The sequence below is a fragment of the Ciconia boyciana genome, chromosome 7 (genome assembly GCF_034638445.1).
Source record: "Ciconia boyciana chromosome 7, ASM3463844v1, whole genome shotgun sequence".
Taxonomy (NCBI): domain Eukaryota; kingdom Metazoa; phylum Chordata; class Aves; order Ciconiiformes; family Ciconiidae; genus Ciconia; species Ciconia boyciana.
Genome location: NC_132940.1, coordinates 1640785 through 1656513, shown reverse-complemented (window position 1 = coordinate 1656513; position 15729 = coordinate 1640785). Strand labels below are relative to the sequence as shown.

At 38.6% G+C, this 15729-nt stretch overlaps 1 protein-coding gene across 13 annotated transcripts in view; it reads left to right on the top strand.

Moving 5' to 3' along the window:
* Positions 1-15729, top strand: part of LRRC7 (leucine rich repeat containing 7) — a 175884-nt gene that overhangs the window by 35054 nt on the left and 125101 nt on the right. The window lies entirely within an intron of this gene.

Genomic DNA, 15729 nt, shown 5'->3' with positions numbered 1-15729 from the left:
GAGTTAGTTACAGTCTCTATAATGTGTTGCTCCAGGGACAACAGAAAAGGTTGCCTTCCCTTGCTCAAGGCAAATAATTTATTTCATGACGTAGCTTATCTCCCTACTCCCCAGGCACTTATCTATCCTTATTACCCTTGTGGTATTTTCATATGTATGGTGGGCAGTTGTCCCATTGTCATTTTTAGCTTTCCTTTCTATCTTTCACGTGCACTTCATCTTTCTTTCATAAGGCGTTCTGTCTTTTTTTATAGCCTTACACGTTTGGGAAGTATTTGCTCCCTTTTCCACTTGGATTTAGGATTCCCCTAATCAACTGCTTTTGTCAGTAGACATTTGTGTGTACTCCTTTTTCATTAAAAAAGAAAAGTCATTCCTGACTCTGCACATAAATGTCTGATTTACCTTCTTTTGTCCTCTCCATGCAGTGCCATGAAGGAACCTCCTAGATATACTTTTATAACCTATTTAAACAAATCCTTTAAAATTTATTTTTCTCTCCTTGCTGTAGCACTAATCTCAGGGGTTTTTGTGGTTTTGGGGAGGGTTTTGGTTTGTTGTTTTGTTTTGGTTTGTTTTTTTGTTGTAATCTTTGAGGACCTAAGTCTTCAAATGTTTATTATTGGATAGTATTAGTTAAAGGCTGTTCCTCCCCTGAATGCCTCACAGAGGATATTTGCAGCACTGGACTCTGCTGTCCCCATCCTGTAGCATGTTTCTTGCTCTCTTTATGAGCAGACCTCAGTACCTGAACAAAATTGTATTGATTTCAGTAGAACTCACATGTATCGCGTAAACAGCGTAATGGGTTGTAGCTAACCTCACTGGTAGTGAAATCACAACTGAAGAGCTGGGCAGGACATCGAATAAGGGCAAGTATGTCTGTGCCATTCCTTGGAGGGGGCTGCTGCTGCTCGCTGTAGGGCATGTCTATAGTCAAGCGAGCAAGAGGCTGTGGGTGGCAACAACCCGGGGAAGGAACGTGCAGGGAGAGGAGAAGTCCAGGTCTCCAAAAGCCAGAGTGTTTTACAAGCTCTCAGGAAAGCTTTATTTGTCTCTGATCGTACAAATGGTACAAGTAAATCACTTCCTACCGTGAGTTCTTACAGCCTTGCCCCTTCCTGGCCTATTATTTTTCTGAAAAGGTTTGATGGCAGTGCGTATTTCCCGTGATGTGTGGTGGTTAGTTTGCCTGGAGACTGTTAATGGCAGGGAGAAGTAGGAACCGGGGTGGGTATACTGGCATTTAAGTCTCTCTTATTATAAACATATGATGTTTGTAGTAATACTACATAAGGTCATGCTTCCCTGGTATACATTCCTAAATCCTAAATATGAAGGCCCTTAAGGACTTCCTGAACCAGGCATTATGTCTGTGTATTACTTGGTCTTGGTTGGCTTTTCTCCCTCACGTGTGTCTGAATGCTTTTTAAAACCCATGTTTAACTTTGGCATGTATACAATTCTGCTGCAAGGAGTTAAAGAAAAATTACTCATCTCGATTTCTCTTCCATGTTGCCCTCATGCACAGGATAAAATCAGTGTTATCTCTGTGTAGTTTTTGCACACTTGAAATTAGCTGTACTGAGAAATAGATCTTTGAATGAGATACTAAATTATAGAAATTATATGACACTGACTAATATTTATTATTCAAGAAGTGGCCATCTTTAACCATTAAATTTTATTATTAGCCATATATTCAGCTTTCTTACAGTTCTCAAAGAAGTGCATCCAAATATTTTTTTCTAGCTTACTCAAAGTTTGTGGTTAAAATGTAATTGAATGTCTTATGGGGGTATCCACCGCATATTGCACAAGCATCCTTTGACAGTAAATACTGTGCCAATGAACTATCTCACATGAAAATCCTTTTTTTAAATTCCTTTTAGGAGAGGCACCACAATATAATTAGAATGTTACAGAGTACAATTGCATTTACACTCGCTAAAATTGTTTTCCTAAGTTAAATTAAAGCTATTTTAAGTCTTATCTTTACAGTGCACATAAATATGCCTCTCACACCAGCAGAACTCCCTGATTTTCACCAGGGGCTGAGGCCTGGTTGCAGGGTGCGTACTCCTTGCTGCGTTCTGACTGCAGTGTAGAGATGTTCTGTATTTGCCAGCAAATGATGTGAGGTGTGGTGCACCTCACTGGATGTCCAGAGGGAGTCTCTGACATTATTTAAGTATGTATGTGCACTTTTCCAAGTTTTTAGCGGATTGGTAGTTACTGAATAGACACCAAGGGACATATTTTCAAACTGGGCTTTAACCTCTATCTATAAAAAAGACATTTACTTCCACTGAAAGACATTTTTATGTGCAAGTTGGGTAATTAAGAATTTAATCACCCTTTCTCAAGTGAAAATAATGTTTTCTGCACAGAAAAAGAAGCAAAGTTTAGAGGCTTCATTCTAGAGAGCTATTTGCAAGCTTGATATAGAGTCTGAAATGACTTGTTTGCCGTAAAAATAACTGGGTGGTAAATCCCTTGAAAATATGTTTTGCCAGGTATCCAGGAGAGAAGGAGCCAAGCCAGGGCACTCCATGAACTGCAGAAATGACCTTGGTTTATCCACTAGCGTACAGATCTGCCTGGCGTTTGATAGGCACATCCCAGCTAATCCATTTCTGTGGAAATGATGTGCTGTTTTTAAGCTCTCAAAATTATAAATGAATTCTTTAAATTGCTGGAAATATCACTGATAAAAAGCCCCGATTTTCTGATCTTTTTAGGGAAAGACACTCACAGATTTGGGGTGAATGGGAGTGATTCCAGGACTTAGACAACGGGCTTATCTCTTTACCAGGGACTCGTGAGCAACTTGGTTTCTTGACAGCTCATGGCAATATTAATCAGCTGGATATATAGATGACTTGTCTTAACTCATTGTTCATTGCTTCCAACCAACGACATGTGGGACTTTCAAAGATGTTGAAAGTTTTGCCTAAAAAGTGGCAGCATTGTTTTGTTTATAGAATCGTACATAAAACTTATACTGATCTGATACTTGTAAAAGATCAGTCTAAATAAAAGCAACTTCATCTTAGTGATTTCAGAAATATGTCAGGTGAATAAAGCCAGACGTACTAACCTATGAATGGGAAGGTTCTGATTTTCAGCTATCCCTCACATTCCCTGCAGAGATTCTGTGGCAAGCTAAGACAATGAGAGAAGCTTCATTTTAATCTAAAATGTATTTCAACCCTGGGATATATAGTCTCTGGCTTTTTGTGCTGTTGGCAGTTTCCCCTGTCCTTAACTGTGTCACTGCATTCCCCCAACTGGTGGTCGTATGCCTAGCTGCCCTTAAAGACAGCGACTCCTACATTTAAGGAAACCTTTATTCCTTTTTGTCACCACAATGCTAACACTGAAAGCCAGCTGAAAAAAATGGAACATGTACTGCTAAGGGAGAGGTGTGCTCTGGAGGATTTTTCTATTGAAAAGAAAGGCTGCAAGAGTCAGTTGAGTTAGCTGTAAAGCTGATTTACAGCATAGTGGATGACAAAATATAGCCCAGAATTATGCATGTATCATTCATGTTGCATTCATTTTTTTCAAAACTGCCTGCTGTGACTCAGAAGATGATGGATATTGCCAGGTGCTTATATAATTCAGACTCTATGAAAATTAATTTGGTATCGTGCTCTGACATTTGAGACCACTTTGGTATTACACATGCTTATGGTTACTTTACCTTTGTTGATGCCTGCATGTAAGTCAGTACACCAAGATGTATTATTATTTGCCTTAATTAAGAACAGTTTAAAATTTTGTGGCTTGCTACATTTCTGCTTGTTTTATTTTTTTGATAAACACTTCTATTGCATGAGAAGATCTGCTGAAAGCACGGCATAGGCAAGGTGTGTAACATCTGGAAAATAAGTACTTTTTCTATTATTGCTACTTCAGTGAGATACACAGAGAGTGCTACAGAAGGTGCCATCCTGGGTTCCTTCTCATGGGGCTTAAGCTCCTGCTAATAGTGAATGAGACTGGCTGGATGAGCTGGCTTCCAGTCCTCTTTTTAAGGATGTATAGCACTTGCTTATGTTTGCTTGAAATAAACTCATGCTGGGATGATTCATATGAAAAAAATATATATATTTAGATTAGTTACCATGATTCTGATTTTCTAGTGCAAACCTAGTAGGGCCGTAAATTAGTTTTAGGAAGACAATCTCAGGGACATCCAGTTTGAAGGTTGTGGTGAAAATACCTGAGGTTTTTGAAATGTACCTCCAGACATGGCACTGGCTCTTGTGTGAGTTTTCATGTGGGTTCTAGTTTTGCAACCTTTTCTTTTTAAGTACCTTGAAGTAAGATATGGGTCAAAAGAGCCTGGAGACCCAGAGCTCTGCGTGGGGCCGGTAGCGACCTCGTGGGATTCAGTTAGCTCTCGATCAGAGCTCTGACGACAGTGGCACTGGGCAAGGTGTGGCTTCGGATTAGCTAACTTCATTGCTCAACTGACCTTAGAGTCATCAAGTCACACTTTGTGAGTGTATGTGTATATATTTATTTCTGTCTTGCTCTGTGAACTTTTGATCCTGTTGACTGATTTCAGTCAAATTTGACAGAGCAGAGTTCTCCAGTATACTGAAGTATTTACACATTTGGGGACAGAAGGGAAAGAGAACTTGTAAGTGGCCTCACAGGTGTCCCACTGAAGAGGAACTCATATAGGAGAGAACCCCAAAGCAAACAGGCTTTGTAAATGTCCTGCTGCAGCAGAAGCTTCAGCTGACCAGAAAAAAGGATATATCCATTGGAAAGCAGGCTTTGCTACTACTAAGAATAAGGGAATTACTTGTTTTTCCAAGTCTGAATCCTGTGAAGAATGGGGCATGCACATTGACAGGAAACTTGGTTTCACTTGCTCATTTTAAAGTTTGTCTTTTCTTTAATTAGAAGATTCCACTTGAAATTTTAGAAAATAATTGCCGTTTTAAGCCTTTTTTTTTAATGTGACAAGGAAAGCTGTTCATCTGAAAAAGTGGAATTGATTCTGCTGAACTGCGGTATTGATTGTTTTCAGATAAATTCCGTTCTGTGTGTGCCATTATTAGTTTCCAAACTCGTGTAGAAATTGCAAATAAACTTTCTTGTATTGGAAGATAGCAGGTTCTGATTTTCAGGGATAAGCTAGGTACTCTTCCCCAGGCTAGAGTCCTCTCTTGGGTGCTCTTTATAGGTGTATCTGATTTTTCATCTTTGAGATTAAATGATATATTAAACAAATACCATCTCTTGTATACAGAATGGTGTTTGGTAGTGCTTCGTTCTCTATTTATTGTTTCCATGGTCATCTGAGATCCTAATGCTTTGCTACAGTTCTTCACATTTCCCCCAACTTTTTGAATGTTCATATCAGAAATGAAGTGTGATATATCCATTTTGAGAATGGCTTTCCAATAGTTTGTATTTGATTTACTAGGAAACCCAAAGTATCAGACTGTTTTTTGAAATCCATTATATTACGTTATATACAGTTTTCTGTCTCCCTTTGGAAAGTCACAGTGCCTAAAATAGAACATTCATCTTATTGATGCTTGTAGGAAATAACGTTCTGTTCCTCTAATAGGATTGGCTGTCTTTGATACAAAGTTTCTTTCCTAAAACAGCAGCGAAATAATGAAAAATGGGTTTGATACTTTCTAAAACCATATTCAACCTTGTAATTGTTGTAGTGCGTTGGTAAGTATGAACCCTTGGTTCCAGAAGGCCATTGTCATGAAGGTGGTTTTCTAGAACAGGAGACAGGATGGAGAAAAAGAGAGGGACGCTGTTGATAGCAAAAATATTCAAGGAGAAAGAACAGAAATATTACACACTCTACACGTGGAAGTCAGACCCTTACCTGATTTAAGACATGAGTCTTGTGAACTCCAGTATCTGGGGCCTGAACGCATATCCAGACTCTTCTCTAGTTTGTACAGGAATGTTTTGACAGTTTGATTGATAATTAGGGATAATAACGCTATGGTATGAGTTGCCCTTCACTGTATACATGGGAGTTCCTGGCAAGTCATTTGGGCTTAGCTACTGGCAGCTAGTCAGGAATATACGTTTCCTCTGTGCTGCTCGCCAGTTACATATAGGTGCGTACATAAGGTGGCTGTAGCTGAAGCTTTTCTGGTCAGCCCATTCAGGTCGTGAGATCCAGCCATGAAAGGCTGCCGAAAGGCTGCCTCTGGGAGTGCTTAGTGCAGCAATCTCTCGTTTTATTTCTTACTGTACTACTGTTCGGCGGGGAGGGGGGAGAAATTATTTACAAGTTGTGAGTGAGCCATATCAAGAAGTGAGAAAAAAAGTGTTTCACAATTATTAGTAATCCAACTAGGTAATAAGTAGTTGGTTATGAAAGAATGAGGCCCTGCCACATTTACAAATCTGAAGCAATTTATACCCATCACTCAAGTGATAGCCATCTGTATTTCTCACCTAATCCCTGAGAGGTGTTTTTGCAGTATAAAACATTTTGTCAGTGCATTGGAAATCTTTGTGTTCTAACCAGTAATGCGCAAACAGAGCTACTCCTCTTACATGCTGTTTGGGAAGGGCACAGCACCATGGGAGGATTGCTGTCATGCTCATAGTCTGCCTCTCTTTTTATTTTAAAGGCTGTAAATCAAGGTTAGACATTAAAAAGCAAACAATTTATTCTGGAGGAAGAATGTTTTTAGGTGGGTGAAGAATTTGGCCCTTCGGAATAGCTTTTCTAACAAAATACATGCTTTTCGTAAGAAACTGGTTGTGATGTACTGTGTTTTCAGGTTGTACGTGCCTCCAGGTATTATATGTTCTGAAGAAGAGAAAAGATTTACTTATGATGCCATTGGGATTATTTTCCCCAAATATGCATTTATGATATACGGAGGGTGGAGTCTGCCTAAATAAGAGTGGCCTTAATAAGTTCAGCTCTATGCAAAGTTTTAAAGTGGACATCAGTGAAGTACTTGTGTTTAGCTGGGTGCAGGCTGAACTGGGTAAGAGGGATAAAAATAATATATTTGGAAGGCAATACTGATATGTCATAGACCATGTTCAGACATATTTATAGCTGAGAATATCTAGAAATCAGGCTTTTATGTTTAAATATAGTTGCTACTTGTAGAAACAGGTTCTCAGTCATTTATCCCACTATACCACCTTTAGTGGACAAATTTATTAGGCTGTTTTGTTTCTTGTTTTATCCTTTTCCTCATTAAAATTTAATGAAAAGTTAAATGCAAACGAGAACTACTTTACTGTTATATTGAAACTGGTGTTTACTCGTCTGAGGCTGAATTTCTAATGCTACATCTGTTCCTCTCGGGTTTATAGACAGCACAGTATCAATATGCATAATTAAGCAGGCTGAATAGTTTCCAGGATATCCACACATTTTTAGTTGCTTGTAAGTTGGCTGCATGAAGTATTTGATTTATATTCTCCCCCCCCCCACTTGTTTCTGGCTAAAATTTTTTTGTTCTTGATTTGTTTTTTTTCTTTAAAGTTTCAAGTTTTAGTAACTATCAGAGGAGCTTCTGAGGACCAATGAAAAATAGCTTACTTATTGTTCTTAAACATTGTCATAGTAGTTTTGGACATTCTGGCACTTCAGGTATCCGGTGCAGAATGTGGAAATTTGGCAGTGAGTAATTCTGAAATGAAATTGTTCCTCTGTCCATGTTTATGTGAGAGAATTCATAACTGTAACATCCAGCTCTTTTGTATACTTGGTAGACTTCATTACACGCTCACCTTGATTTTCAGAGTACTCCCACCTCAGAGAGAGCCCAGACCGAGTTGATAATACCATACAATTAAAGACTGGGTCACATCGTAGTCATAAAAATGGGTAAAATTAAGGTTGTAAGGGCACCCTATTTTGGGCATTTCTTAACTTTGAAGAGCTTGATTTTCCAGCTTCTTTTGAAATAGTTTTTGTGGGGGACCTTATAGAAGTACAATCACATGCTGCCATTTTGCTGTGCACAATGGGAAAATAATGAAGGAGACTAGCCAAGAGCTATAAGGCTGGTTTTCAAAGGCTTTCAAATATGATTGTTACTGGACCTAGAAATATTGTTTAAAAGCCTTTATGAAAGCAGTTTTCCCCTGGGGGTGCTGTACAAAGAAACAATGTTTTGTAGTAGAATGCAGACAGCCTTAATACAAGGCTTTTAAATATTGTTACTTTCCTTGCTGTCTTTATTCTAAAAATACTGAATAAAAACATTTCTGACGTGTGCTTTTTTTCCCCTCTGAGATATTTTCTTGTCCTGGATCATGTCTAACTGTGGATGTGGGTGACTGCTACTGGCTAGCTGTATGTCATGCAGCTGCCAAGTGATAAGATTAAATCATGCAAGACAATAAATGAACAGGCCTCAGTATTTAGTGAGTAGCTTAGTTTGATGGGGAGATTTCCATATTTTTCTTTCAAGTCCATCTGTATTTTCAGTGTCAGAGCTGTCCAGACTGTGTTTGTGGCTGCTTGAGACACCTTCTCATTCCCATATGCCTCTTTTTCCTGCAAAGGAGTGTAGGTACTCGTCAGAGGTACAGCTAAGTATACTGTGTTTCGCTGGGGAGGTTGCATTCAAGCCACAGCCTACTTTAAGCATCCTACTTTGAGAAGAGATTTGGTTGCCTGGAAACTACAGCTGGGCAAACTGTGGAGTTTCAGTTCCAGAGGAATTTTGGTTTTGAGTTGGAACAAAGACTGCAGAATTTCTTACAAAATCACCAAGAAGTGGTCAATTGAGACATTTCGTTGCAATATAATCCAGATGCTTAATTTAGAGTCTGGTAGAGGGTATAGAACATTTATATGAAGAGTTATTTTGGTATTCTGCTCTAGAAAGGCTAAAATGGATCATCGTGAGTTTATCAAAACACATTTACACCTCCTACTTAGAAAACAAACTCTTGTAGGAAAATGTTTGTATGGCAAGCTTCATTTTTGGCAAGATATTATTCTCAATTGAAAAAATGTTCAGCTAGAAATTTTTAGGAGGTTGTACTTGTTTGTCTAAGTCCAACTTTTGGCTTTCTGTTCATGCTTAAGCCGGTCCAGTGACTTTTTAATCCTTGCCCATTATTTTTTCAAGTCAGGAGCATTGCATATTTCTCCCCTCTTTCTTTAATGTCTTAAATTTGGGAAATACTCTTTTCTGTCAGCTGCCACATGGAGAAGATGAGAACAAGCATTTAAGAGAGAGGAATGCGTTATGTGGTGGTATCAGACACAGCCTGCTGCTGTGGCCTGGAGAAGGCTTCTCTCCACCCTCCATTCCTTGCGAATGCTCCAGGATATCCCTGGAAGTTGCAGGTGCCGGGGTGTGGTAGGGAGCTCCCAAGCCTGTCACTGTCACAGTGACACAAAGCACTGCGGTGTAGCATTAAACAGACTTTTCAGCTGGTTTAGGAAGTCTTACTGCTCTGGTGGCATGTCTGCTGCACGCGGACTGTCTGCCCTGCTTTCAGGCCGGTCACAAGGCGGCACGGAGGCAGTGCTTTCAGTCTGGGGTGATGTATATACCGGCGTATTTGATAGTAGTTGGAGCAAAACTTGAGAAATTGTGCTCTGTTGAGCTCAGGATGGACCTGATGCAAAGGAGATTTACTTTTATTTCTTGAGCTTCGTGATCTGCTTTTTTCATATCTGCTTACAAGCTTGAGTGAAGGGGATGTAGACTGATGTTTGGCACTTCTTTGACGTTGTACTGGTACTAATATTAAATTGTGATGAAGAGTATATATAGAGTTTCTGAAAATTAATTACTGGAGAACTTCTTATAAGATGCAGAATGACTTATTTTCCTCCCCTTTCTCAGTCATTTAGTTTCTTCCTAAGTTGTGTTATTGGAAAATTTGTGTATGGCAGTTTTTTTATTTTTATGTTTCTATTGCACCACTAAAAGGAAATCAATAAAATTTATCTTTCAGTCTCAAATGTCTGTTATAATAACTTCTCCCCATTGTGATCCATGGTAAGTGTCAAGCTATCAGAACTGGCCTACTATAAAGATAAATTTGATTTTATGAGATTATCAACCTTTCATAAAAAGGGTACGATTGTGTTAGCTGACTGACAGCAGAAAGCTCCCATTCTGGAGACCCAACTTAGCCCTTCTTTTTTTCGTTTTTAAGTTACTCCCATTTTGCTTCATGCATTTTAAGGTTAACTGCTTAGGCTGGGCCTATGTTAAGGGTAGCAAGTGTGAATTAAAAGGTACGCAGCTCTCAGCACAAGCATTGCTGGAATGACTTCATTCAAAGCAGTCTTTTCAAAGCAGGTGCTGACCTACTTGCTTTAAATTGGGTCCTCTTTAACCATAGTTAATTAAAATTCATTCTTTTTTGTTTTTTTTTTAAGGAACCCAGTACATGAAAAACTGTTGTGAATCAAAATGGTCACTACCTAGAAATCTACAGCTACGGGAATAACTAGCAAATAGATACTCCATTTTTTCCTGAATAAATATTTATTTTCTTGTAAGCAGAGCTGTTTAGTTGATGCACGTGCGTACATTTGTGATCCTGAAAGGGTGCTCAGCAGCACTCACTAGATTTTCATTCTAATGTCTAAACAAAAAGGAGAAAAACATTAAAGAAGCTTTGACTGAATTAACTGACAGCATAACACTTAGTAGCGTATAGAGTGTGTGTAGTCTGGAGAGTGCTAAATTTCAAGTACTTTTAAGACTTCCCCATTCATTTTGAAGCAGATGTTGCTCTTAGTTATGTCAGATAAAACCCACTGAAATAAATGGCATTATTACAGATTTCCGCAAGTGCAGCTGCAAGTAGGTTCCAGCTACCCGCTGGTTATCATCTAATAGCTCAGATATCACGAGGCACGCTCTGTTGATGAGGGAGAAATACCAGTGTCTTTAAGGTCGTAAAAGTGTACTGGATCAGCTTTGAAATGTCAGTGAAAACGTACCTTTACCTGAATTGTTCCCATCTTGAAATTGAAGGTTTTGTCTTGTTTAATAGGCTTTAAATCTACTGGAAAAGGTTATATTGCCATCAATTAAAATGCAAGCAAACAGTGAACAGCAATCTAAATCTGTCAAAAGGGTTTACTGCATTTTTCTTGTTACAGCATTTTGAAGTGAAGTAAAAGAGATTATTTGCAAAGCAGGCATTCAAATGAAAGTGAATTAGGAATGTACAAAACGGACAATAAGCAGTATGCAGCAGTGGTGGAACAACTGTTCAGTAGTCTCTGTTGCTTCTTTCTAGTAAGAAACTTTTTTCTTTAAAAACATAATTTATTTACTGGTAGGGTTATATCCATAGAAACTGGAGGCTTTCTTTGATTTTTTTTTTTAACTTTGTTTTGAAAGATTTTCTATTTTCCCGATTTTTACTGTTTGTGAAATTCAGCCCAAACGAGTGTGGTGAATGTCTCTAAATTGCTTGACAAAGGGATTGATTTGAGAAAATCCAGTTTGATTTTATACTTGTGTAAAAGCTTGATAAAGGAAAAGAACCAGGAACAGATGTCAAAATATGGCAAGGCGAGTACAGTGGGAGTAGCACTTGGAACAGTCTGAACTTCTGCCGGTGCTTTGGCGTGTGGGCAAGGAATGAATGAAAATACCATGACGACATGCAGGTCTGGCATGTCTGTTTTACAACGTCATTTTGCTCATTGGGAACATGTAATTGTTTTGCTGCAAACTTTTCTTCAAGATTCAAACACTGTTTCCTGATGATAATATACCATTTTTTTAATATAAAATAATCTTTTTAGCATAGATGTATAAATGGATATACCCTATGTATATATTAAAGCAGCGGAGTAGCTTCTCCAGTAGTGGAAATTAATCCATCGCCTTCAGTTAAGGCATTTTTGCTGTTTTACAGAAGGGAGGAAGCTTGTGTTATGACCAGGAGACTTAACTAAGGCTGTCAAATCCTTGCAGAATGAGGCATTTGCTGTAATATTTTAAGAGTAAAAAAAGTTCTTAGACTGCCATGGTTGGACTTTTTTCCTTGGATCATGCTGAGGAAGCAGATTTTTGCAAGAAGCAGAATGGGATATAAAAATCTCCTCCTCTGAGGGAATGTGTTGCATTAATCAGGTTTTCCCTGAGTGCTGCTTCCATGTTAGGAGGAATTCGGTGGCAAAACTCTAGGTGAATTCAGCAAAAGGAGGATTTAATCCATACTACAAAGCTCACTTAAAATGTGACGAAAATTTTTTCGTGTGTTTTGGTTTTTTTCTACCAGCTCTAGTGAGTTCGGAGAAGTGAGCGAATAGCCTTCTGCTTACTCCTGTTGCACTTCTCCAAGTGGGAAGGGAATCTGAGCAGGCTTGGCACTGACACAGGCTTGTGCTCTCAGGACGGGGCTGGGCTCTTCCAGTGGCATCAAGACAGTGAGCGTGTTTGGCACTGCCCTGTGTCTGGGGCTTGGTAGATCAGTGCTTTGTTCCACCTTGGGGTCACTGTGACCCTAATACTTGAGCAGTGCAGTGGTGAATCAGGCTGTGAGCTGTCTTTTGTAGCTATGCCAAGTGAACGTAAAAAACCCCTTCGCTCCTCTGTGGTGTTCTACTCCCTTTGCATCATTTTTCACAAGGAAAAAGTGATTAATGCAAAAAGTTCAAAGCTGTTCAAAACAAGTATTACACTCTAATTCACGACCACAGAGCCTGATAAAATACTATACCTATACGTACTTTATCAAAATGGTATCATGATATCAGTACATCTGTCAAGTTGATCCAGCTTGTAAGAGTTTTGGTATAAAGTTATTCTCTGATGTATATATTATAACTGAAAACAAAATCAAATTGCAACAATATATTTAATAGTTAACTATGTATCTATGATTACTTTTAACAGTACAGCATATATTTTATTTGATGGGTTGAGATTAACTCATTTATAATTTGGAGAACAAAAAGGGGGGAAATTGCATTACAGATCCCAAACAGCTACAAAACACGTATCCCTGAAGGGGATTCTCTCTACTACAAAATCTTTCTTGTATTATAATTATGAGGAATTTGAACTGAAGATCAAGAGGTTGGGTTTTTTTAGCAACTACCTCTTACTCAGCATTGGTAATGCTATTTAATTAGCATAAACTTTTACCACTGGATAGATAATACTTAGCTTTACTGTGAATATTTTAATGTTTACTCCTACCATCACATTGGTCGCCTTTACTATTCTTAAATGGCGCCATCTCCTATCTAAAGAGATCTAAGGTCCCACTGAAATCAATATAGCGATGCCAATTTAGGCCAGCTAAGAGCCTGGTCATTTTTATTGCATAGACACTGACTGAATGTAGAAACTTACTGGAGCGAGTCTGGTGAAGGGCCACTAAGATGATTAAGAGCCTGGAGCAGCTTTCATGTGAGGAGGGGCTGAGAGAGCTGGGGCTGTTCAGCCTGGATAAGAGAAGGCTCAGGGGGGATCTAAATAAATGTATAAACACCTGATGGGAATGAAGAAGTTGGACACAGACCCTTTTCAGTGGTGCCCAGAGATGGGACCAGAGGCAAAGAGCACAAACTGAAACGCATGAAATTTCATCTGAACATAAGACAACAATTTTTTACTGTGAGGGTAGCTGAACACTGGAACAGGTTGCCCAGAGAGGTTGTGAAGTCTCATCTGTGCAGATCTCTAAACCCGACTGGATGCGGTCCTGGGTAACCTCCTCCAGCTGTCCCTGCTTGATGCCCTGCAGCAGGTTGGACCAGATCATCCTGAGAGGTCCCTACAACCTCAATCCAGTGATTCTGACTTGTCAGCTTTTCCCCTCCTTTGGATTTGGCTATGAAAGCAGGAATGACAGTTTTACTTTCCTAGGTTAAAAATACATAGTAAAGAAACTTATAATCAGGAAGCATGAAACCGCTAAGGAATAAGATAATATTCTGGCATGAACTGCCAATGGTAATTTAAATCTAAGGGCTTCTATGTGGGCTGATTTGAAAAATAGTCTAAAGGTATTGAAGAGCTCATGGCATTTTTGAGCCAGCCCCCTTGGTTCATCTTGTCTAGTTTTCACAGTGCTAGATGTACGAAAAAACAGAGGTATGTTCCTTTAAAAAAATGTTGTTCTATATTATTTGTTAGGAGATTAGTCACAAATTTCAATTATATTTTTGATGTAGATTCATATAGATTATCTGTCTCCGTATGACTGATAATGCCTTTTAAATTGTGGCATTAATTGGTGAGGTGATTTTGAGGTGTTTCCTACAAAAGTAATTTTCTCTCCAAGGAGCATTGTCTGTCTCTCATACAATACATGCAGAGGAAAAATCACAGAACTATATCACAAATTTGATACAGAGTAATGCTGAAAAGCTAAAAACTTGGTGTTTGTTGAGTTTCCCAAAGCTGGAGCATTTTGGATTGGATTTCAGTGATGTGTTTTGCCATTGTTAGCAGACTGAGTGATCACTATTGGAAAGTCCATCTTTGATGCGCCAGTGACACTAAGCCATACATTTGCTGGTTCATCCTCGTGATGAAACACGGTAAAAGCAGAAGACCTCATCTTCTGATCTGTTGTGCTTGATTTCATGGCACCACCTGGTACGGTAGATCCTGGTTTAGGTTCCAACTCCTTTATTCTTGCTATTGTAGAGACGCAAGAAAATCTTGCTAGGACAAGAAAGATTTGTCATCACAGAAATTAATGTGTAGATACTGAAGATTATGAAAGCTGTCAGTCAGGGCTGCTTAAAAATGCTCATACATCTTTCTGGAAAGTGTTAAGTGATTTCAGCTCTGTGCCTTTAGATGAACATGCGTAGAGTCCATCTCCTAAAGCGTTAATGAGAGCATTTCCACCATATGAAAGTGAACTAATCAAGACCACTTTCACGGTCTCCCAGTTAGTAGTACTTGGATCCCTTCCTGACCATGATCTCTCAGTCTGTTTCAAAGAGAGCAGAATTGCATACACACTTTTGAGGAAATTCCTGAAATTGTCAATGTTTGAAGTTGGACAGCTAATTCTGAAATGAAGGTATTTTCCTAAGTTATTTGGAAAATGTCAGAATGTAATTTAAATTTGTTTTCTGTGAAATATCTTGATTTTTGTTTCAGTTAGTCCATTACTTGTCACTAAAAGTTCATACTAACATCTGATGTCATCTGAGATTATTCAACATGGCATATGGATGTCATAGATACGAGAGTCAAAATACTGTCTTTGTTTCATTTTATTTTATTTTTAAACCAGTACAGACAAATTGATACATTTTGCCTTATTTTCTTGGTCAAAGTTTCTCCTGTTTGTGTTATAATGCAACATCTTGACAGTGTGAATCAAAAAATATTAGACACCTTGTGAGTAAATTGGAGGAGCAGCTATTTTCAGTAGTCTAGAAATGTGATCACCGTCTAACACATGGGTGTTAAAAACAGCTGCTCCTCTAATTAGTTCACTGAGTATTTCATTTTTCTACATGACTTGAAATGATAAGACATGCCATACTGTGCACTGTTATAACTGAAACAACGTGAAGTAATATACAGTGTACTAAACGCATTTTTAAACAATGGCTTGATTCTGACATTGGTCTTGAAACTTTGAAATTTTATTTGGAAACAGAAGTGCTGAGTTTCAGTGACCTCAAACAATGTCTGCGAAGCATTCAAACAAGAATTTTTTCAGCTGGTATAAATCTAATGTTCTGTGTGTTGACTTTCATGAAACTCAATGGCATCCGAGATACTGATTTATGCT